This window comes from Pristiophorus japonicus, chromosome 11 (assembly GCF_044704955.1).
Source record: "Pristiophorus japonicus isolate sPriJap1 chromosome 11, sPriJap1.hap1, whole genome shotgun sequence".
Taxonomy (NCBI): Eukaryota; Metazoa; Chordata; class Chondrichthyes; family Pristiophoridae; genus Pristiophorus; species Pristiophorus japonicus.
The window spans coordinates 149,404,660-149,426,092 of NC_091987.1; the positions used below are offsets into that span (position 1 = coordinate 149,404,660).

Here is a 21,433-nt window from a genome sequence, read left to right on the forward strand (position 1 = left end):
GATGGCACAGTATTCCAAATGTGGTCGCACCAATGATTTATAAAGTGGCAGGATGACCTCACTATCTTGGTTCAGTATGGACCTTCTAATACATCCCAACATCTGATTTGCTTTACTCGCTGCCACCGAGCATTGTTGCGCTAGCTTCAGTTTATTAACAATCAGGACCCCCAAATCTCATCATTTTCCAAACATTTGAGTAATAGTCCATTGGGGATTTTGTCCCCATGTGAAGCACTTTGCATTTCCCTCCATAGAATTTCATCTGCCACCTCTCTGCCCATTTCCCAAGTATATTCAAATACACATTTCATGGGATATGGGGACAGTGCAGGAAAGTGGAGTTGAGATCGATGATCAGCCATGATCTTCTTGAATGGCAGAGCTGGCTCAAGGGGCCGAATGGCCTACTCCTATTTCTTATGTTCGCGCACACACATTTCTCACGGCGAGTTGATAAAGACAGGGGTTTTACGTCAAGCAGTATTACCAGAAACACCTATTGACAATGAGGTCACAGGCTCTCACAGTATTTCAATACATTAGCAACGCATGTCACAGGTTGTGCAACATTTTTCATTGGGTTACCTGTGTGGATCAGGATGTTTGGTTTGTACTGTCATCACTTCCGAGATACGTTAGAGCAGTCAGGACTAGAGGGTAGTCACGATTACAGCTGCCGATGTTCACTGTGGGAGAGAGTGAACAAACAGCATTTTAATATGCATTTTAAAACGAGGAGATAGATCAGGTCACATTGTTATCATGCCTTTATCGTACGTGCAAGGTATACAATTGTGTATTATGCTAGTTTGGGTCATATATTATATGCCTATTGTTGGAGCGGATTTTTGGACATATATTTGATTGTATACGGGACCAAACATTTGTTTTATTTTCCCCTTTAAATGAATTTTGTAAGGGACAATACTGATGCATTATGCTTTAAACAGTTAGACTTTAAGGCATGCTGGCCTTGAGTTAATGGAGATTGGAAAGTGAGATAATGAACACTGGAGAGTTAAGTGTTAGGTATGTTTGTTTATACCGGTGTCAAAAGCCTGCACTTGTTTATACTGCCCTGTCACAATGCAGGATGGGTTATATATCAAAAGCTTAGCCTTCGATAAGTCAAAGCTTTGTAGTGCTAAAACATGTGTTGTAAAGTGACGTAATTTGTAAGATAAAAGGACTTCACTGCAGATACCAATTTGAGAAGATGGTTCAAAGACAGGGGTCTTTAACACTTCTCCCAAAGCTTTGTCTCCGATTTAATAAACTTCTCTTTATATATATTATACAGTCTCGGAAATATTTTTCCACAACAAAATGGCGTCACGAACAGGATACTGTCTGATCAGGCGTGATCACTTAAGACAGTATCTGGAATCTGGTGTTAGAGACTGAAAAGAGAGGTGTACGGGCACGATGGGATAGTGTATAAGATACGAGTAAGCAGATAGCGGGAAGAGGCTGACTAACCAGTTTGAGTTGTCCCTTTAGTAAATAAGGTCGGTGCGGAAGGGAACTGATCGATCCAACCTAGAGCCGAAACTCCGGTGGTAAGGAAACACGCTAGCTTTGTTGCGAAGACAAAGGGTTTCCACAGAGTAGTCGTGGCCGTGAGTATTACAGAAACAAAGGGAAACGTCCGAGACTGGCGAACATGGAAGGTAAGGAAGGGAATGTAAAACGCGGGCTGCCCGGGTCATTAATTAATTCCTATCATTAATTGTAACTTACGTAATTATGTAATGCCATAAAAAAAGCTGATAGTGACTATCTTAAGTGACATATGGATCCAGTCATAAGCTTTGTTGAATGAAGAGAGACTTTTGAGTGTCTATTTTGAATGAAGAGAGTACTCGAGTAATTTTGATTGTGGAATGAATGAAAGCCTGTTTTAAGAAGGTGTAGAGTTGCCTGCCTGTTTTAGCTCCACCCACTCTTTCCAAACAGAGTGAAATGGGTTTTTTTAACCCTTCGTAGTGTTGTCCTGTATGTGGGAAGTTTAAGAAACTGTGAACCTTATGGTATTACATTTTAAGTTAGAAACGAAGGTGTGGATATGTTCGGATGATAAGTTACGGAGCTAGGAAATGCACAAAGGATAGGTTTGTTAAGTAAAAGATAAAAATACATGGTCCCGGTAGTAAAAAAATAAGAATTTGACACGCTCACTTATTGTCGAAAGAAAACATGCAATTGGGTTGAAAGACATAAATTTAGTCCAGGAATGAGATAACGAATGCCTTTTAAAACGCTCCCATTTTCCTTTGTGTAAAACCTTGACACGAAAGCTTCTAGCTCAGTAAAAAAAAAGTTTTAAATTTAGAAATACCTTCAGGGATTAGGTCAAACTCCTGGGCGAGTGATGAGCTATCTGTGAAGGTGTAAAAGGGACTTTTGAAAAAGGCTAAAACAGTAAGCTTGAGCAGTTTAGAAAAGAAACAGATAAAGCAGGAAAAGGTCTCTGCCACGGGAACAGGAGGAGGGCAGAAAAGGGGGGACTTGCCACAATACCCTATAAGACCTGAAGCTAGAACAGCAGTTGTAGAAATAGTAAAAGGGCTAGTGGAAAAGGGTATCTTAAAAGAAAGAGTTAGCACCACTAACTCCCCAAAAAGGCCCAGGTAGGGAAATCCCAGGTCCTGTACCTAGGGTACTGCCTCTCAAGGGGCTGAAAGAAATGCCCTCAGATAGGAAAAAGGCTGTCAAGGACATGCCTAGACCAGTAACGGTAAGGGGGGTGAGGAAGGTACTGGGCCTCTTTAATTACAGCCGGAACTTTATCCCTGATAAAAGGAGACCTATAGCCTATTACTCTACCACCGAAAGCTCGGTGGTGACTGGGTTATCCAGATGTATAACCGCGCTAGATTGCGCAGCTTGGGCGGTAAAAATTAAGCGAGCCTGTGGTGATGACTGGAAACATCATTCTCCACACTAAACACACATTGGTAGAAATGTTAAACACAGGAAAACTGAGAACCGTATCTAATATGAGACGGGCAAAGTGGGAAGCAGTCCTCTTAACACCCAACAAAGCGGTAACCATAATTAGGGATGTAGGAAACAACCCCGCAGAAGGTATGATGGGTGAAGGGGAACCCCACTTTTGCGAAGAGGTATGTGAGGATATGGAAGAGGATAGAATAAAAGACGCCCCCCTTCAAACCGCAGAACAAACCTTGTTTGTGGACGGCTCACGAAAATACGTAGAGGGACTACCTCGTACCGGATGGGCCACAGTTAACCAGGATCTAGAGACAGTTGAATCAGGGCGAATTAATGGGGGGTCGTCAGCTCAAGTGGCAGAACTGGTAGCCCTCACCCGGGCACTGGAATTATCGGAAAATAAGATTGTTAATATCTATACGGACAGTAGATATGCATTTGGGGTAGTACACGATTATATGACAGCATGGGGGAGAAGGGGTGATTGAAAAAAAAAAGAATTTGAAGAGGTAAAAAAAAAACACTCTCCATTGATAATGATTTTAAATTATTAAAATTAAGTCAGTGCCGCTGGGGTCCGAGACGAACAGATAAGTATTGAGAAACTACACCAGGACACTTCTGAGAAAGAAATAGGTATGTGGACAAAGCAGGGCGCAACGCAAGGGAAGGATAACGTTTGGAGACGAAACGACAAGGCAATGGCGCCTGAATGCATACAGAATACATTATTGGAGTTGTATCATGGCCTGTCTCATTCAGGATGAGAGGCCATGACCAGGAGTCTTGGGAGAGATTGGTGGTGGAAAGGGATGGGGAGAGATATAATCCAGGCAGGCCCATTAAAATTAAAATGGGAGACCAGCCCCGTCCACGGGGGCCATGGGAACACGTACAAATTGATTTCACAGGTCCTTTGCCCCCATCCCATGGAAAAAGATATTGCCTAGTGATTATAGATCAATTTACCCGGTGGGTGGAAACTTTCCCCACACGTGATTGCACTGCCTCAACAGTGGCAAGGATATTGACCGAGCAGGTGATTCCCCGATGGGGAGTGCCTCTTCAAATAGATTCCGACCAAGGCACCCACTTCACGGAAAAAATTGTAAAAACAATATGCCAGTTGATGGGCATAAAACAAAAATTCCACATCCCCTACCACCCGCAGAGTTCTGGGATCGTAGAGCGCATGAACCGTACCCTTAAGAACGCCCCGGCAAAGGCCATGAAAACGTCAGGAAAAACGTGGACAGAAGCATTACCCATTATATTGATGAAGTTAAGAGCCACGACAAACCGGACAACCGGATTAATTCCTTATGAACTAATTACCAGAGAACATCATAACAGGGGGGGCCGATGTAGGCCCATTAAAAGACAAAATAAAACAGTATGTTTTGGAACTAAGTACTCAATTAAAAGGGATGCGTAAATTAGTTAGAGACAATCAGGAAGAAAGAGGCGCGGAAGCAGAGCTTACAAAGCTCCCTGAAGTCCCGTTGGCGGGAAGTCGCGTTATGGTAAGGGTCCTCCCGGGAAAACCGGGGTTTGCCCCAAAAAGGACCGTATGAGGTTATAATCAGCAAGGACACTTGTGCCTGCATCGATGTTAAAGGGAAAGGACAATGGAAGCATCGGACCCAGCTTAAGGCTTTTGAACCAGCCGTTTAGAACATGTATTAGTTGTTGTTGTTTGTCTATTTACAGATTGACAGCGAGAGATTCTTCAAGCAAGCCATACGGCCATTTTGCCTTTGACTATTTGTTAATTATAGAGTAATAAGATGAAACTATATATTGCGATCGGTGCGATTATCATAGTTCGTGTTAGGTCTGGCCTGCTAGCTAGACCGAAACGAGAGTTACATGTAAATACCTTTTTGTACATCTCCCTTAACATCTCGGAAGTAGCAGAGTGGGTAACGCGACAAAACGGTACAGGGGAAGTAAATGATACTTGGAACCAGAGTGGGGATAAAGAAACGTGGAGATCGGGGGGGGTTACCTTTTGGATGCATTGACGGATGGTACCAGCCGGAATACAATAGGTCGGTACGACCCCGTTCCTGGTTTTGACCAACACCTCAGGAGTTGGTTGGCCCACCGCTGACATTTGTTTCACTAGAAACCTGACCGGTGAGGAAACAGATTTTGTAGCAGGATACTTTAACCTCGCCAGGTGGAACAGAATAGCCAGCGAAACCACAAACCAGGGGTTCTTTGAAATAGAGGGTTTGAAGAATCAGACAAGTAGCCAGGACTGGGACCCTAAGATTAGGTGGCGACGGGGGCTGAAAGAGATTGGGATCGAATCTAACAGCATACAATAGCACTTATTTTGTGTGCGGGCATAAGGCCTACCCCTGGTTGCCTCAGAACTGGAGGGGGTCCTGTTATTTGGGATATGTGGTCCCTTTTGTCAGACGGGTACGTACTTTAGCAGAAGTACAGACACCAGGTCGACTAAGACGAGATCTTACCCCGGTAGAGAGGCTATTTGGGGTCATGATGTTCCCATTCGGGATAGGACGCACCATGGATGAATTACGTAACCTAGAGAGGGTACTGGAACAGATAGTTAACGACACTGCTGAAGCAATAGAGGGCATAACGGCTGAAATGGTAGCCATACGCACAATGTGCCTTAATTGGAGCTGAATGTTGCACTTACATTCCCGATAATTCAGAAAACATAACCAACCTCGCTGATCACATAAGAAGGGAGGTAAAGAAGTTATCCACGACAGCAGGAGGATCTGGCTGATTTGACTGGCTGTTAGGGGGATCCTGGGGGTCCTATCTTATGCACGGAGTAATTATTCTGGTTGTAATAATAATTACTTGCTGTCTGATTATCGGGTGTTTTAATATCTGCTGTAAAGTTATGATGGCTCGACTGATGCCAGTAGCCAGTGTAATCGCCGAAGAAGAAGCACACCTGATGGAAATACCTGAAGACACCATGGATGAAGAAACAGACGACAATGACACCGACCACTATCTTTGAAGGGTAGCCTAGAGCTACAGGCAAGGTGAATATACGGAACATCAGAGAAGTAACATACCCCAAAGGACGAATATATGCTACTATCATTGTGGTCATCTGGATTTAGTAAACATCCTCCAGGACCAAAAGGGGGAATATTGTTGGAGCGGATTTTTGGACATATATTTGATTGTATACGGGACCAAACATTTATTTTATTTTCCCCTTTAAATGAATTTTGTAAGGGACAATACTGATGCATTATGCTTTAAACAGTTAGACTTTAAGGCATGCTGGCCTTGAGTTAATGGAGATTGGAAAGTGAGATAATGAACACTGGCGAGTTAAGTGCTAGGTATGTTTGTTTATACCGGTGTCAAAAGCCTGCACTTGTTTATACTGCCCTGTCACAATGCAGGATGGGTTATATATCAAAAGCTTAGCCTTCGATAAGTCAAAGCTTTGTAGTGCTAAAGCATGTGTTGTAAAGTGACGTAATTTGTAAGATAAAAGGACTTCACTGCAGATACCAATTTGAGAAGATGGTTCAAAGACAGGGGTCTTTAACACTTCTCCCAAAGCTTTGTCTCCGATTTAATAAACCTCTCTTTATATATATTATACAGTCTCGGAAATATTTTTCCACAACACCTATGTAAAAAATCTTACGTCTGCGTGCACTTCCTGCCTACAACTGTACTTTGTGTTTCATTTGTCAATTCTGTGTCACGTTTTTCCCCCGTTATAAATTCCAATGTCCCCGTTTATAATGAGACTATGTAAACTTGGCACAGTAATTACACCCTCCAGCTGTAGAGTCTTAGTGTCAACAACTCAACACAGGTCTCCTACACCCAACCCAGCTCCACTTCCCTGACCACTCCCCATAACCCTTTACTCCCTTATTGCTCAAGGATCTGTCCATCTCTCCCCTTCAGCGATCTCCCCTCAGCCTTGATGACCGATGGCGAAATGCTTGGAAGAACTGCAACATATGGAATGGATTCTTTATAGAGGATTCCACAGTGCATCCTGAAACATCAAACCTTTTCCGTAAACAGTGGACAACCATCAACCGCCTCAGAACAGGTCATGGTCGATGCTGCCACCTTCTCCATTGGTGGAAGATTAAAGCACCCCCCATCATGCGACTGTGGAGCTCCTAATCACACCCTGGAGCACATCATTGAGCACTGCCCTCAGAGGGAATTCGCAGGCAGCCTACAGGATATCCACGACGTTACAATGGAAGCTCTGGGCTGGATATCCAACTTGGATATTGACGTTTGATTTGTGTTGCTACTACCATACGAATGAAGGGCATTCAATAAATCCTCCCATCCGAAAACTCAGCGTCAGTTTCCACATGTACTCAATGACATCCAGCTCTAACTCACCCCCGCTTCTCTCAACCACTCCAGTCTCTAAATTATCAGACTGCTTGCCCGACATCCAGTTCTGGATGAGCAGAAATTTTCACCAATTAAAAAATTGGGAAGACCGAAGCCATTGTTTTCGGACCCCGCCACAAGCTCCGTTCCCTAACCACTGACTCCACCCCTCTCCCAACTCCTGTCTGAACCAGACTGTTCGCAACCTTGGTGTCATATCTGACCCTGAAATGAGCTTCCAACTACATATGGGCAGCATAACTAAGACCACCTATTTCTACCTCAACATCGTCCATCTCCGCCTCTGCCTCAGCAAATCCGCTGCTGAAACCCTCATCCATGCCTTTGTTACCTCTAGACTTGACTACTCCAACGCACTCCTGGCTGGCCTCCCACATTCTACCCCACGTAAATTTTAGGTCATCCAAATCTCCACTCTCCATGTCCTAACTCGCACCAAGTCCCGCTCACCCATCACCCCGTGCTCGCCGACCTACATTGGCTCCCGGTTAAGCAACACCTCGATTTCAAAATTCTCATCCTTTTTTCAAATCCCTCCAGGGCCTATCTCTAATCTCCTTCAGCTCCACAACACTCCCGAGATCTCTGCGCTCCTCAAATTCTGTCCTCTTGAGCATCCCTGATTATAATCATTCAACCATTGGTGGCCGTGCCTTCTGTTGCCTAGGTGCTAAGCTCTGGAATTCTCTGCTAAACCTCTCCGCCTCTCTTTCCTCCTTTAAGACGTTCCTTAAAACCTACCTCTTTAACCAAGCTTTTGATCTGCCTTAATTTCTCCTTAGAGTAATAAAACAAATTGCAGTTCCAGCATTTTGTTTTAAAATGGTGCAAAGCCGAAAAAGTTACGTTATCGGCCATACAAATGTTGTCAAATCTTTCGTCTTACTCCTGTGAAGTTAAAGGCGCTATATAAATACAAGTTGTTATTGAGGCCGACACTCCAGTGCAGTGCTGAGGGAATGCTGCACTGTCGGAGATGCCGTCTTTCAGATGAGACGTTAAACCGAGGCCCCTTCTGACCCCTCAGGTGGATGTAAAAGATCCCATGGTACTATTTTGAAGAGCAGGGGAGTTATCCCTGATGTCCTGGCCAATCAACATAACAAAAATAGATTATCTGGTCATTATCATATTGCTGTTTGTGGGAGCTTGCTGTGCACAAATTGGCTGCTGTGTTTCCCACATTACAACAGTGACTACATTCCAAAAGTACTTCATTGGCTGTAAAGCGCTTTGAGACGTCTGGTGGTCATGAAAGTCGCTATATAAATCCAAGTCTTTCTTTTTTTCCAGTCATAAAATGAAGGCCATTATCATTTCAAAAGCTCTGGCAAGATCAGCAAACATACAAAAACCATGCCAAAAATTGCTGGTCATAGGAATGTGGGAAGGGAGGACCTTGAGATGATTCTCTACCGAGGGAGGTAGTGCTGGACAGACTAATGGGACTGAAGGTAGACAAGTCCCCTGGTCCTGATGAACTACATCCCAGGGTATTAAAAGAGATGGCGGAAGTTATAGCAGATGCATTTGTTATAATCTACCAAAATTCTCTGGACTCTGGGGAGGTACCAGCGGATTGGAGAGCAGCTAATGTAACGCCTCTGTTTAAAAAAGGGGGCAGGCAAAAGGCAGGTAACTATAGGCCGGTTAGTTTAACATCTGTAGTGGGGAAAATGCTTGAAACTATCATTAAGGGAGAAATAGCGGGACATCTGGATAGGAATAGTGCAATCAAGCAGACGCAGCATGGATTCATGAAAGGGAAATCATGTTCAACTAACTTACTGGAATTCTTTGAGGATATAACGAGCATGGTGGATAGAGGTGTACCAATGGATGTGGTGTATTTAGATTTCCAAAAGGCATTCGATAAGGTGCCACACAAAAGGTTACTGCAGAAGATAATGGTACACGGAGTCAGAGGAAATGTATTAGCATGGATAGAGAATTGGCTGGCGAACAGAAAGCAGAGAGTCGGGATAAATGGGTCCTTTTCCGGTTGGAAATCAGTGGTTAGTGGTGTGCCACAGGGATCAGTACTGGGACCACAACTGTTTACAATATACATAGATGACCTAGAAGAGGGGACAGAGTGTAGTGCAACAAAATTTGCAGATGACACAGAGATTAGTGGGAAAGCGGGTTGTGTAGAGGACTCAGAGAGGCTGCAAGGAGATTTGGATAGGTTAAGCGAATGGGCTAAGGTTTGGCAGATGGAAGACAATGTCGGAAAGTGTGAGGTCATCCATCTTGGGAAAACAAACAGTAAAAGGGAATATTATTTGAATGGGGAGAAATTACAACATGCTGAGGTGCAGAGGGACCTGGGGGTCCTTGTGCATGAACTCTTTTGGGAGCAAACAAAAAACATTAAACCGTGCCCCCCAATCTGGGGGAAACACCAAACATTTACAAGGCCCTATTATTTTTTTTTGTGGTATTTTGGGGGGTTTTGTTTGGGCACAAAATCGTATTTTTTTCTCCATGTGCCCCCTATAAAAGGGGAGGGGGACACTAACAGCACTGGCAATTAAAACAAATTAACTTAAAAAACATAAAATCAAATTAAAATTTGGTTGCCGGGCGTGATGATGCACTCCAGTCCCTCCGGTGCCCACCTCTCGCGGAAGGCCGCGAGCGTACCGGTGGACACCGCGTGCTCCATCTCCAAGGACACCTCCTTGTGCATGAACTCTTTTAGGAGCAAACAAAAAACATTAAACCATGCCCCCCGATCTGGGGGAAACACCAAGCATTTACAAGGCCCTTTTATTTTTTGTGTTTTTTTGGGGGGGTTTTTTTGGGCACAAAATCGTATTTTTTCTCCAAGTGCCCCCTATAAAAGGGGAGGGGGACACTAACAGCACCGGCAATTAAAACAAATTAACTTAAAAACATAAAATCAAATTAAAATTTGGTTGCCGGGCGTGATGATGCACTCCAGTCCCTCCGGTGCCCACCTCTCGCGGAAGGCCGCGAGCGTACCAGTGGACACCGCGTGCTCCATCTCCAAGGACACCCTGGACCGGATGTACGTGCGGAAGAGAGGCAGGCAGTCTGGCTGAACGACCCCCTCGACCGCCCGCTGCCTGGACCGGCTGATGGCACCCTTGGCTGTGCCCAGGAGCAGTCCGACGAGGAGGCCCTCGGACCTACCCGCTCCCCTCCGCACAGGGTGCCCAAAGATCAGGAGTGTGGGACTGAAGTGCAGCCAGAATTTAAAAAACAAAACAGGGGCTGCAACCTCGTGCACTCAATAAAAACATGGAACACGGACTCTTCCAGACCGCAGAAATTGTAGGCGGCCTGGGAGCCCGTGAACCGGCTTAAAAATTTGTTGCACGGCACTGCTCCGTGCACCACACTCCAGGCCAAGTCCCCGATAAACAGTGGGAGGATCCCCGCGTAGAGTGCCCTCCATCGGGGACCCCCGCCTCCTCCGGACGGCAAGATGGTACACCATGGCGTGTCCGGACGGCAGGCGAGGATGGCAAAGTTGAGAGTGTGCAGGAGCAGCCCGTACAGGAAACCCCTCCGCGCGGAACTGAAAGGCACGGAGGGGATTTCCTCGAGGCGGCTCAAGTTGTGAGGTGCCGGCCCCCGAGGGAGGTTCCGGGGTTTGGCGCCGATGAGGAATTCCGTCCGGACGGGGGTCAGTTCGGACGGGATCTCCCCACGTGCTTGAGCCTCCTTGTGCATGAAACTCTTTTTGGGAGTAAACAAAAAACATTAAACCGTGCCCCCCCGATCTGGGGGAAACACCAAACATTTACAGGCCCTTTTATTTTTTTTGTGTGGTTTTTTTGGGGGGTTTTTTTTGGCACAAAAACATATTTTTTCTCCAAGTGCCCCCTATAAAGGGGAGGGGGACACTAAAAGCACCGGCAATTAAAACAAATTAACTTAAAAACATAAAATCAAATTAAAATTTGGTTGCCGGGCGTGATGATGCACTCCAGTCCTTCCGGTGCCCACCTCTCGCGGAAGGCCGCGAGCGTACCGGTGGACACCGCGTGCTCAAATCCCAAAAGGTTAGTTTGCAGGTGCAGCAGGTAATCAGGAAGGCAAATGGAATGTTGGCCTTCATTGCGAGAGGGATGGAGTACAAAAGCAGGGAGGTGTTGCTGCAACTGTATAGGGTATTGGTAAGGCCGCACCTGGAGTATTACGTGCAGTTTTGGTCACCTTACTTAAGGAAGGATATACTAGCTTTGGAAGGGGTACAGAGACGATTCACTAGGCTGATTCGAGAAATGAGGGGGTTAACTTATGATGATAGATTGAGTAGACTGGGTCTTTACTCCTTGGAGTTCAGAAGGATGAGGGGTGATCTTATAGAAACATTTAAAATCATGAAAGGGATAGACAAGATAGAGGCAGAGAGGTTGTTTCCATTGGTGGGGGAGACTAGAACTAGGGGGCACAGCCTCAAAATACAGAGGAGCCAATTTAAAACCGAGTTGAGAAAGAATTTCTTCTCCCAGAGGGTTGTGAATCTGTGGAATTCTCTGCCCAAGGAAGCAGTTGAGGCTGGCTCATTGAATGTTTTCAAGTCAAAGATAGAAAGATTTTTAAGCAATAAGGGAATTAAGGGTTACGGGGAGAGGGCGGGTAAGTGGAGCTGAGTCCACGGCCAGATCAGCCATGATCTTATTGAATGGCGGAGCAGGCTCGAGGGGCTAGATGGCCTACTCCTGTTCCTAATTCTTATGTTCTTATGTTCTTATACCTGGTACATGTAATCTGTTAACACGAAGAAAGTTCCCCTAATGCCCACATATTACAAGCGGTCAGTCAGTGCGGTTACCGGGAATGCTACACTAAGCAGAGAACACTAAGCAGATTGGCAATCTTTAAATGATTACAGTCAATATTCTCTTACACCTCAGACCAAGTCTTTTCCAGGTGATGTGGTCCAACGTTAAAACCATATTCAATTGAGGAAGGGGTGCCGATGGGGAAACTAAACCAACAACCTCTACAAAAAGCAATAGCTGTGAGCAACGATGGTGTTCGTCGCATGACACACATGGACAGAAGTTCCTGCATTCAGTGCTGGCTGCTAGCGAGTGCCAGAACCGACAAACTTGTGGCCAGACAACCTCTCAGCTGCCTCATTCAGGGGGAAGGACAGAGTAAGCACGCACAAACGTCATGTCCTTCCTTCTATACGAGTCCATTATTTACATGTTCTTCCTCCAAACAAGCAGGCTGCATTCACTGACAATGTGGGGCCCCCCTCTCCGTTATGGAGACCAAATAAAGATTAGGTGACTGCCTTGCTGATCACAAGAAAATTCTCAAACCATTTGTGCTCCCCCCCACTTCAACTCCTCCTCCAATTCTCACACTCAGCCTTGGGCCTCTAATATTTCTGTAATCAAGCTCAACGTGACCAGCAGGAACATGTCTCAGCTGTGGCTCAGTGGGTAGCACTCTCGGCTCAGAGTCAAAAAGTTGTGGGTTCAAGTCCCACTCCAGAGACTTGAGCACATAAATCTAGGCTGACACTCCAGTGCAGTGCTCAAGTGTTCGGATGAGACGTTAAACGGAGGCTCAGTCTGCTCACTCCGGTGGATGTAAAAGATTCCATGGCATTATTTCGAAGAAGAGCAGGAGTTATCCCCGGTGTCAATATTTATCCCTCAACCAAGAGATTATCTGGTCATTATCACATTGCTGTGTGTGGGAGCTTGCTGCATGCAGATTGGCTACTGCATTTCCTACATTACAGCAGTGACTATACTTCATTGGCTGCAAAGTGCTTTGAGGCGTCCGGTGGTCCTGAAAGGCATTATATAAATGCAAGTCTCTCTTTCTTTCCTCCTGGGCACTCTGATCTGAACATTAACTTCAGAGCTCAGCTGCCTGATTTATATAGCCACTTTAACACAGAAAAACATCACATGGTGCTTCATAGAGGGGTCATTAAAAATAAATGGATCCACTATCTACAAATATATGTCGTCAGATGAAGTGAGGTGGGCTGAGGCTCGGGCGGAGCACAAACACCGACATTAGACCAGTCTGTAAACGTCTTATTAATACTATATAAAATATAAAAGGAAACTCCTGGAATTCTCTAAAGCCGCAGAACAGATCTCCATTTCCTGTTATCAAAATCTTCAGAATTAAGTTTAATCTGGTTTTATTTGGGCGTCTAGTTTCCCTTTTGGAGTGGTTTTATCCCTTTGGTCTTTCGAAGCTTAACCGAGATGACCTTTGTGCAGCCATCATTTTTCACCTCCTCACAGCTTATTAAAATGCGTAAACTGCTCTTAAACATATTAACGGGCGGCCTGTGGAAGTAGTTTGCTTGTTTACGTACTCTTCACCGTCCCCTTTGCGGAGAGGCAGTCTCTAGTTTGCACTACACAGGCACAAACAGTCATCATCCAAACCATTGCCTTTCAGATACTCATACAACAGCAAAATACTGCGGATGCTGGAATCGGAAATAAAAACAGAAAATGCTGGAAATCTCAGCGGGTCAGGCAGCATGTGTGGAGAGAAAGAGTTAACGTTTCAGGGCGATGGCCCTTCGTCAGGACTGGTCTTGTGCAGCCATTTGGTCAGTTGTGACGATGGGTCATCGCCCTGAACTCGGCTTCTCTCTCCACAGATGCTGCCTGACCCGCCGAGTGTTTCCAGACATTTTTCACTGTTCAGATACCGATGGGAATCCACGGCGGGACCAACATCTTCCGTCGCTGCTGCCCAATTTCCAGCTTTCACACTTGCTGCGTCTACCCCGACTAGTTCCTCTTCTGGACGTGTTGCACATTCCACCCAAGACACGAGCCACATCCTTAAAATCAGACCGCCTCACGACAAAAACATCTCCTTAAACCCAGCATCCTTGGCAGCACTGCGGATCGGAGAGTCAGCACCAGCCCACTCACTGCCGGTCCCTCTGCCCAAGACCAACCACTTCCTCTCTCAGCCGTCCATTGCAGCATGTGCTAAACCATCAGGGTACTTTCACATATCTTTTCCTCCCACTGATGTACAGTGAGGCGCGGGCATGCACAATCTGCAACGTAAAGCTGCCCTTCTATAAAGTTCACCAGAGACCGATCCACCAAAGGGTATTTGTGTCGCCACTATCAGTATTCTATTTAAAGAGCTACTCATTCATGGACACCGCAGCACTTTAGATAGGCGATCTTTCAGCTGGCTAAACCCTCCAAATGTGAATCTGCACTGGAGCTGCAGACTCAGAAGTCAACGTGCTACTGGAAACAAAATGGAACTGCGGGCAAGAAAAGCAGTAGAAACAGAGGACATTTTTGCAAAGGGGATGGAATATAAAAGCAGGGAAGTCTTGCTACAGCTATACAAGGTATTGGTGAGGCCACACCTGGAATACTGCATGCAGTTTTGGTTTCCATATTTACGAAAGGATATATTTGCTTTGGAGGCTGTTCAGAGAAGGTTCACTAGGTTGATTCCGGAGATGAGGGGGTTGACTTATGAGGAAAAGTTGAGTAGGTTGGGCCTCTATTCATTGGAATTCAGAAGAATGAGAGGTGATCTTTTCGAAATGTATAAGATTATGAGGGGGCTTGACAAGGTGGATGCAGAGAGGATGTTTCCAATGATAGGGGAGACTAGAACTAGAACTTAGAATAAGGGGCTGCCTATTTAAAACTGAGATCAGGAGGAATTTCTTCTCTCAGAGGGTTGTAAATCTATGGAATTCGCTGCCTCAGAGAGTTGTGGAAGCTGGGACATTGAATAAATTTAAGACAGAAATAGACACTTTCTTAAACGATAAGGGATTACGGGAAGTGGGCAGGGAAGTGGACCCGAGTCCTTGATCAGATCAGTAATCATCTTATTAAATGGCGGAGCAGACGCGAGGGGCCATATGGCCTACTCCTGCTCCTATTTCTTATGTTCTTATAAGTAAGGAATATTTGGTTCACTGACGAGTGGCACTGGCTGCATAATTCAGAAATGGCACAGAGGCAAATACATTACAACTGACACGGCCACGAATGTTTTCTCTGTAGACCACAGAGGTGTGGGCAAGGTCACCAGATTTGTGTGCGTGTTGTGAGCAGTGTGGCCCTCCTCTCTCTCTCTCTCTCTCTGGCCCTCCTCTCTCTCTCTCTCTCTCTCTCTGGCCCTCCTCGCTCTCTCTCTCTCTCTCTCTCTCTGGCCCTCCTCTCTCTCTCTCTCTCTCTCTCTGGCCCTCCTCTCTCTCTCTCTCTCTCTGGCCCTCCTCTCTCTCTCTCTCTCTCTCTGGCCCTCCTCTCTCTCTCTCTCTCTCTCTCTCTCTGGCCCTCCTCTCTCTCTCTCTCTCTCTCTGGCCCTCCTCTCTCTCTCTCTCTCTCTCTCTGGCCCTCCTCTCTCTCTCTCTCTCTCTCTGGTCCTCCTCTCTCTCTCTCTCTCTCTCTCTGGCCCTCCTCTCTCTCTCTCTCTCTCTCTCTCTCTGGCCCTCCTCTCTCTCTCTCTCTCTCTCTCTCTCTCTGGCCCTCCTCTCTCTCTCTCTCTCTCTCTCTGGCCCTCCTCTCTCTCTCTCTCTTTCTCTCTGGCCCTCCTCTCTCTCTCTTTCTCTTTCTCTCTCTCTCTCTCTCTGGCTCTCCCCTCTCCCCTCTCTCGCTCGCTCTCTCTCTCTGGCCCTCCTCCTCTCTCTCTCTCTCTCTCTCTCTCTGGCCCTCCCTCAGTCTGTTTCTGTTCTTCCTTTTCACTCTCCCTCTCCGTCCGTCCCTCCTTTCTCTCTCTCTCTATACCTCTCTCCCTCCTCGAGCTCTCTCACTATTTCCCTCCTCCCTCTCGCTCGCACTCTCTCACTATTTCCTTCCTCCCTCTCTCACTATTTCCTTCCTCCCTCTCTCTCCTCTGTCCCTCCTTTCTGTCTCCTTCTCTCTCTTTTTCTGTCTCTCCTATCTCTCCTTCCCTCCTCTCTCTCTTCTGTCCCTCCTTTCTGTCTCCTTCTCTCTCTTTTTCTGTCTCTCCTATCTCTCCTTCCCTCCGCTCTCTGTGTCTCTCTCTCTCTGTCCGTCCTGCTCTCCCTCTCACTCCGTTCCTCCTTCTCTCCTCTCTCTCTCTTTCTCTTTCTCGCCCTCCCTCCGCTCGTTCGCCCTTCCTCCGCTCGCTCGCCCTACCTCTCTCTCTCTCTCTCTCTCTCCCCTAAGCTCTCTCTCTCTCTCGGGCCCCTCTCTCTCTCTCTCTCTCTCTGACCCTCCTCTCTCTCTCTCTCTAGCCCTCCTCTCTCTCTCTCTCTCTCTGGCCCTCCTCTCTCTCTCTCTCTGGCCCTCCTCTCTCTCTCTCTCTGGCCCTCCTCTCTCTCTGGCCCTCCTCTCTCTCTCTCTCTCTCTCTCTCTCTGGCCCTCCTCTCTCTCTTTCTCTCTCTCTCTGGCCCTCCTCTCTCTCTCTCTGGCCCTCCTCACTCTCTCTCTCTCTGGCCCTCCTCTCTCTCTCTCTCTCTCTGGTCCTCCTCTCTCTCTCTCTCTCTCTCTCTCTCTCTCTCTGGCCCTCCCTCTCTCTCTCTCTCTCTCTCTCTCTCTCTGGCCCTCCTCTCTCTCTCTCTCTCTCTCTCTGGCCCTCCTCTCTCTCTCTCTCTCTCTTTCTCTCTGGCCCTCCTCTCTCTCTCTTTCTCTCTCTCTCTCTGGCTCTCCCCTCTCTCTATCTCTATCTCTCTCTCTCTCTCTCTCTCTCTCTCTCTGGCCCTCCTCCTCTCTCTCTCTCTCGCTCTCTCTGGCCCTCCCTCAGTCTGTTTCTGTTCTTCCTTTTTCACTCTCCCTCTCCGTCCGTCCCTCCTTTCTCTCTCTCTCTCTCTATACCTCTCTCCCTCCTCGAACTCTCTCATTATTTCCCTCCTCCCTCTCTCTCCTTCCGTCCTCTCTCTCTTCTGTCCCTCCTTTCTGTCTCCTTCTCTCTCTTTTTCTGTCTCTCCTATCTCTCCTTCCCTCCTCTCTCTCTTTCTGTCCCTCCTTTCTGTCTCCTTCTCTCTTTTTCTGTCTCTCCTATCTCTCCTTCCCTCCGCTCTCTGTGTCTCTCTCTCTCTGTCCGTCCTGCTCTCCCTCTCACTTCGTTCCTCCTTCTCTCCTCTCTCTCTCCTTCTCTTTCTCGCCCTCCCTCCGCTCGTTCGCCCTTCCTCCGCTCGATCGCCCTACCTCTCTCTCTCTCTCTCTCTCCCTCTCTCTCTCTCTCTTTCTCTCTTTCTCTCGGGCCCTCTCTCTCTCTCTCTCTCTGACCCTCCTCTCTCTCTCTGGCCCTCCTCTCTCTCTCTGGCCCTCCTCTCTCTCTCTCTGGCCCTCCTCTCGCTCCCTCTCTCTCTCTCTGGCCCTCCTCTCTCTCTGGCCCTCCTCTCTCTCTTTCTCTCTCTGCTGGCCCTCCTCTCTCTCTCTGGCCCTCCTCTCTCTCTCTCTGGCCCTCCTCTCTCTCTCTCTCTGGCCCTCCCTCGGTCTGTTTCTGTTCTTCCTTTTTCACTCTCCCTCTCCGTCCGTCCGTGCGTCCTCTCTCTCTCTATACCTCTCTCCCTTGTCGCACTCTCTCACTATTTCCCTCCTCCCTCTCGCTATCCCTCTCTGTCCCTCCTCTCTCTCTTCTGTCCCTCCTTTCTGTCGCCTTCTCTCTTTTTCTGTCTCTCTCTCTTTTTCTGTCTCTCCAGTCTCTCCTCCCCTCCGCTCGTTCCCTCTCTCCCTCCCTCCGCTCGTTCTCTCCCTCACTCCCTCCGCTCATTTTCTCTCTCCCTCCCTCCGCTCATTTTCTCTCTCCCTCCCTCCACTCGTTCTCTCTCTCCCTCCCTCCGCTCGTTCTCTCCCTCCCTCCCTCCGCTCGTTTTCTCTCTCCCTCCCTCCGCTCGTTCCCTCTCTCCCTCCCTCCGCTCGTTCTCTCCCTCACTCCCTCCGCTCGTTTTTCTCTCTCTCTCCCATCCACTCGTTCTCTCTCTCCCTCCCTCCGCTCGTTCTCTCTCTCCCTCCCGCCGCTCGTTCTCTCTCCCTCCCTCCGCTCGTTCTCTCTCCCTCTAAAATCTCTCTCTCTCTCTCTCGCTCGCTCTCTGTTCCTCCGCTCTCTCTCTTTCGGTCCCTCCTCTCTCTCTATCCCTCCGTCCGCGCGCGCGCTCTCTCTCGTTCTCTTCTCTATCTATCTATCTCTCCTCCGCTCTCTCTCTCTCTCCCTCTCTCCCTCCTCCGCTCGCGCTCTCTCTCTCTTTGTCTGTCGATCTTCACTCTCTCTCTCTGTTCCTCCTCTCTCTCTCTCTCTGTCTGTCCCTCCTCTCTCGCTCTCTCTCCCCCCTCCCCTCTCGCTCTCTCTCCCCCTTCGCTCTTGCTCCCTCTCCCCTCCGCTCTCGCTGTCTCTCCCCCCCTCCGCTCTCTCTCCCTCCCCCCCACTCCACTCTCGTTCCCTTTCCCTCCGCTCTCGCTCGCTCTCCCTCCCTCCGCTCTCACTCGCTCTCCCTCCCTCCGCTCTCCCTCCCTCCGCTCTCCCTCCCTCCCCCCATTCACTCGCTCTCCCTCCCTCCCTGCTCTCACTCCCCCTCCGCTCGCCGTCCCTCCCCCTCCTTCAGCTCTCGCTCGCTCCCCCTCCCTCCGCTCTCGCTCGCTCTCCCTCCCTCTCCCTCCCTCCGCTCTCGCTTGCCCTCCCTCCCTCCGCTCTCGCTCGTTCTCCCTCGCTCCCCCTCCCTCCGCTCTCACTCCCTCCCTCCGCTCTCGCTCGCTCTCCCTCCCTACACCCGCTCTCGCTCGCTCTCACTCCCTCCGCTCTCGCTCGCTCTCCCTCCCTACACCCGCTCTCGCTCGCTCTCCCTCCCTCCCTCCCTCCGCTCTCGCTCGCTCTCCCTCCCTCTCCCTCCCTCCGCTCTCGCTTGCCCTCCCTCCCTCCGCTCTCGCTCGTTCTCCCTCGCTCCCCCTCCCTCCACTCTCACTCCCTCCCTCCGCTCTCGCTCGCTCTCCCTCCCTCCCCCCGCTCTCGCTCGCTCTCCCTCTCTCCTCCCGCTCTCGCTCCCTCCCTCCGCTCTCGCTCGCTCTCCCTCCCTCCGCTCTCGCTCGCTCTGTCTGTCCCTTCGATCTCTCTCTCTCTCTCCATCTCTCTGTATTCCGCTCTCTCTCTCCCCCCTCTCTCTCTCTGTCCATCCGCACTCTCTCTCTGTCCCTCCACGCTCTCTCTCGGTGTCTGTCCCTCCGCTCTCGTGCTCTCTCTCTCCCCTCCGCTCTCGCTCTCTCTCTCTCTCTCCCCCTTCGCTCTTGCTCTCTCTCCCGCCTCCGCTCTCGCTCCCTCTAGCTCCCTCTCCCCCCCTCCGCTCGCTCTCTCTCCCCCCTCTGCTCTCGCTCTCTCTCCCTCCGCTATCGCTCGCTCTACCTCCCTCCCTCCGCTCTCGCTCGCTCTCACTCGCTCTCCCTCCCTCCCACCGCTCTCCCTCCCTCCCCCCTCTCTCGCTCACTCCCCCTCCCTCCGCTCTCTGCTGCCTCCCCCCCCGCTCTCCCACCCTCCCTCTCCCTCCGCTCTCGCTCCCCCTCCGCTCGACCTCCCTCCCCCTCCTTCTGCGCTCACTCTCGCTCACTCCCCTCCCTCCGCTCTCGCTCGCTCTCCCTCCCTCCGCTCTCGCTCGCTCTCCTCCACTCTCGCTCGCTCTCCCTCGGCTCCCCCTCCCCCCGCTCTCGTTCCCTCCCTCTCGCTCTCGCTCGCTCTCCCTCCCTCCCCCGCTCTCGCTCACCCTCCCTCCCTCCCCCCGCTCTCGCTCGCTCTCCCTCCCTCCCTCCCTCCGCCCGCTCTCACTCGCTCTCCCTCCGCTCTCCCTCCTCCCCCCGCTCTCGCTCGCTCTCCCTCCCTCCCCCTCTCTCTGCCTCCGCTCGACCTCCCTCCCCCCTCCTTCTGCTCTCGCTCGCTCCCCCTCCCTCCGCTCTGGCTCGCTCTCCCTCCCTCCGCTCTGGCTCGCTCTCCCTCCCGCCGCTCTCGCTCGCTCTCCCTCCCTCCCTCCGCTCTCGCTCGCTCCCCCTCCCTCCGCTCTGGCTCGCTCTCCCTCCCTCCGCTTTCGCTCGCTCTCCCTCCCGTCGCTCTCGCTCGCTCTCCCTCCCTCCCTCCGCTCTCGCTCGCTCTCCCTCGCTCCCCCTCCCTCCCCTCCGCTCTCGCTCCCTCCCTCCGCTCTCGCTCCCTCCTTCCCCCGCTCTCGCTCGCTTTCCCTCCCTCCCCCCGCTCTCGCTCGCTCTCCCTCCCTCTCTCCGCTCTCGCTCGCTCTCCCTCCCTCCCTCCGCTCTCCCCGCTCTCCCTCCTCCGCTCTCGCTCGCTCTTCCTCCCTCGCTCCCCCTCCCTCCGCTCTCCCTCCCTCCGCTCTCGCTCGCTCTCCCTCCCTCCGCTCTCACTCGCTCTCCCCTCCGCTCTCCCTCACTCCCATCGCTCTCGCTCGCTCTCCCTCCAGTCTCCCTCCCTCCCACCGCTCTCCCTCCCTCCCTCCCTCCGCTCTCCCTCCCTCTCCGCTCGACCTCCCTCCCCTTCCTTCTGATCTCGCTCGCTCCTCCTCCCTCCGCTCTCGCTCGCTCTCCCTCCCTCTCCCTCGCTCTCCCTCCGCTCTCGCTTGCTCTCCCTCGCTCCCCCTCCCTCCGCTCTCGCTCGCTCTCCCTCCCTGCCTCCGCTCTCGCTCGCTCTGTCTGTCTGTCCCTCCGATCTCTCTCTCTCTCCATCTCTCTGTATACCGCGCTCTCTCTCTCCACTCTCACTCTCTGTCCATCCGCACTCTCTCTCTCTCTCTCTGTCCCTCCGCGCTCTCTCTCTCTCTCTGTCCCTCCGGGCTCTCTCTCTCTGTCCCTCCTCGCTCTCTCTCTCCATCTCTTTGTCCCTCTGCGCGCTCTTCCCCCCCCCCTCTCTCTCTCTCTGTCCATCCGCACTCTCCCTCCTCTCTCTCTCCGTCCATCCGCACTCTCCCACCGCTCTCCGCCCCCACATTCTCTCTCTCTCCCTCCTCTCTCTCTCTCTCTCTTTGTCCCTCCGCTCTCTCCCACCCCACCGCTCGCTCTCTCTTTCCCCCCTCCGCTCTCGCTCTCTCTTTCCCCCCCTCCGCGCTCTCTCTCTTTCTCTTTCTGTCCCTCCGCTCGCTCTCGCTCGCTCTCCTGCTCTCTATCAC

At 50.1% G+C, this 21,433-nt stretch overlaps 1 protein-coding gene across 6 annotated transcripts in view; it reads right to left on the bottom strand.

The window, feature by feature from the left end:
- Positions 1-21,433, bottom strand: part of akap11 (A kinase (PRKA) anchor protein 11) — a 130,566-nt gene that overhangs the window by 107,941 nt on the left and 1,192 nt on the right. For 5 of the 6 annotated variants that reach the window (XM_070894152.1, XM_070894153.1, XM_070894151.1 and 2 more), the window contains exon 2: positions 589-689. The exons of the other annotated variant lie outside the window; for it this stretch is intronic. The gene's annotated coding sequence lies outside the window, so the exon portion shown is untranslated. The remainder of the gene's footprint in view (positions 1-588; positions 690-21,433) is intronic. 6 annotated transcript variants of the gene reach the window in all.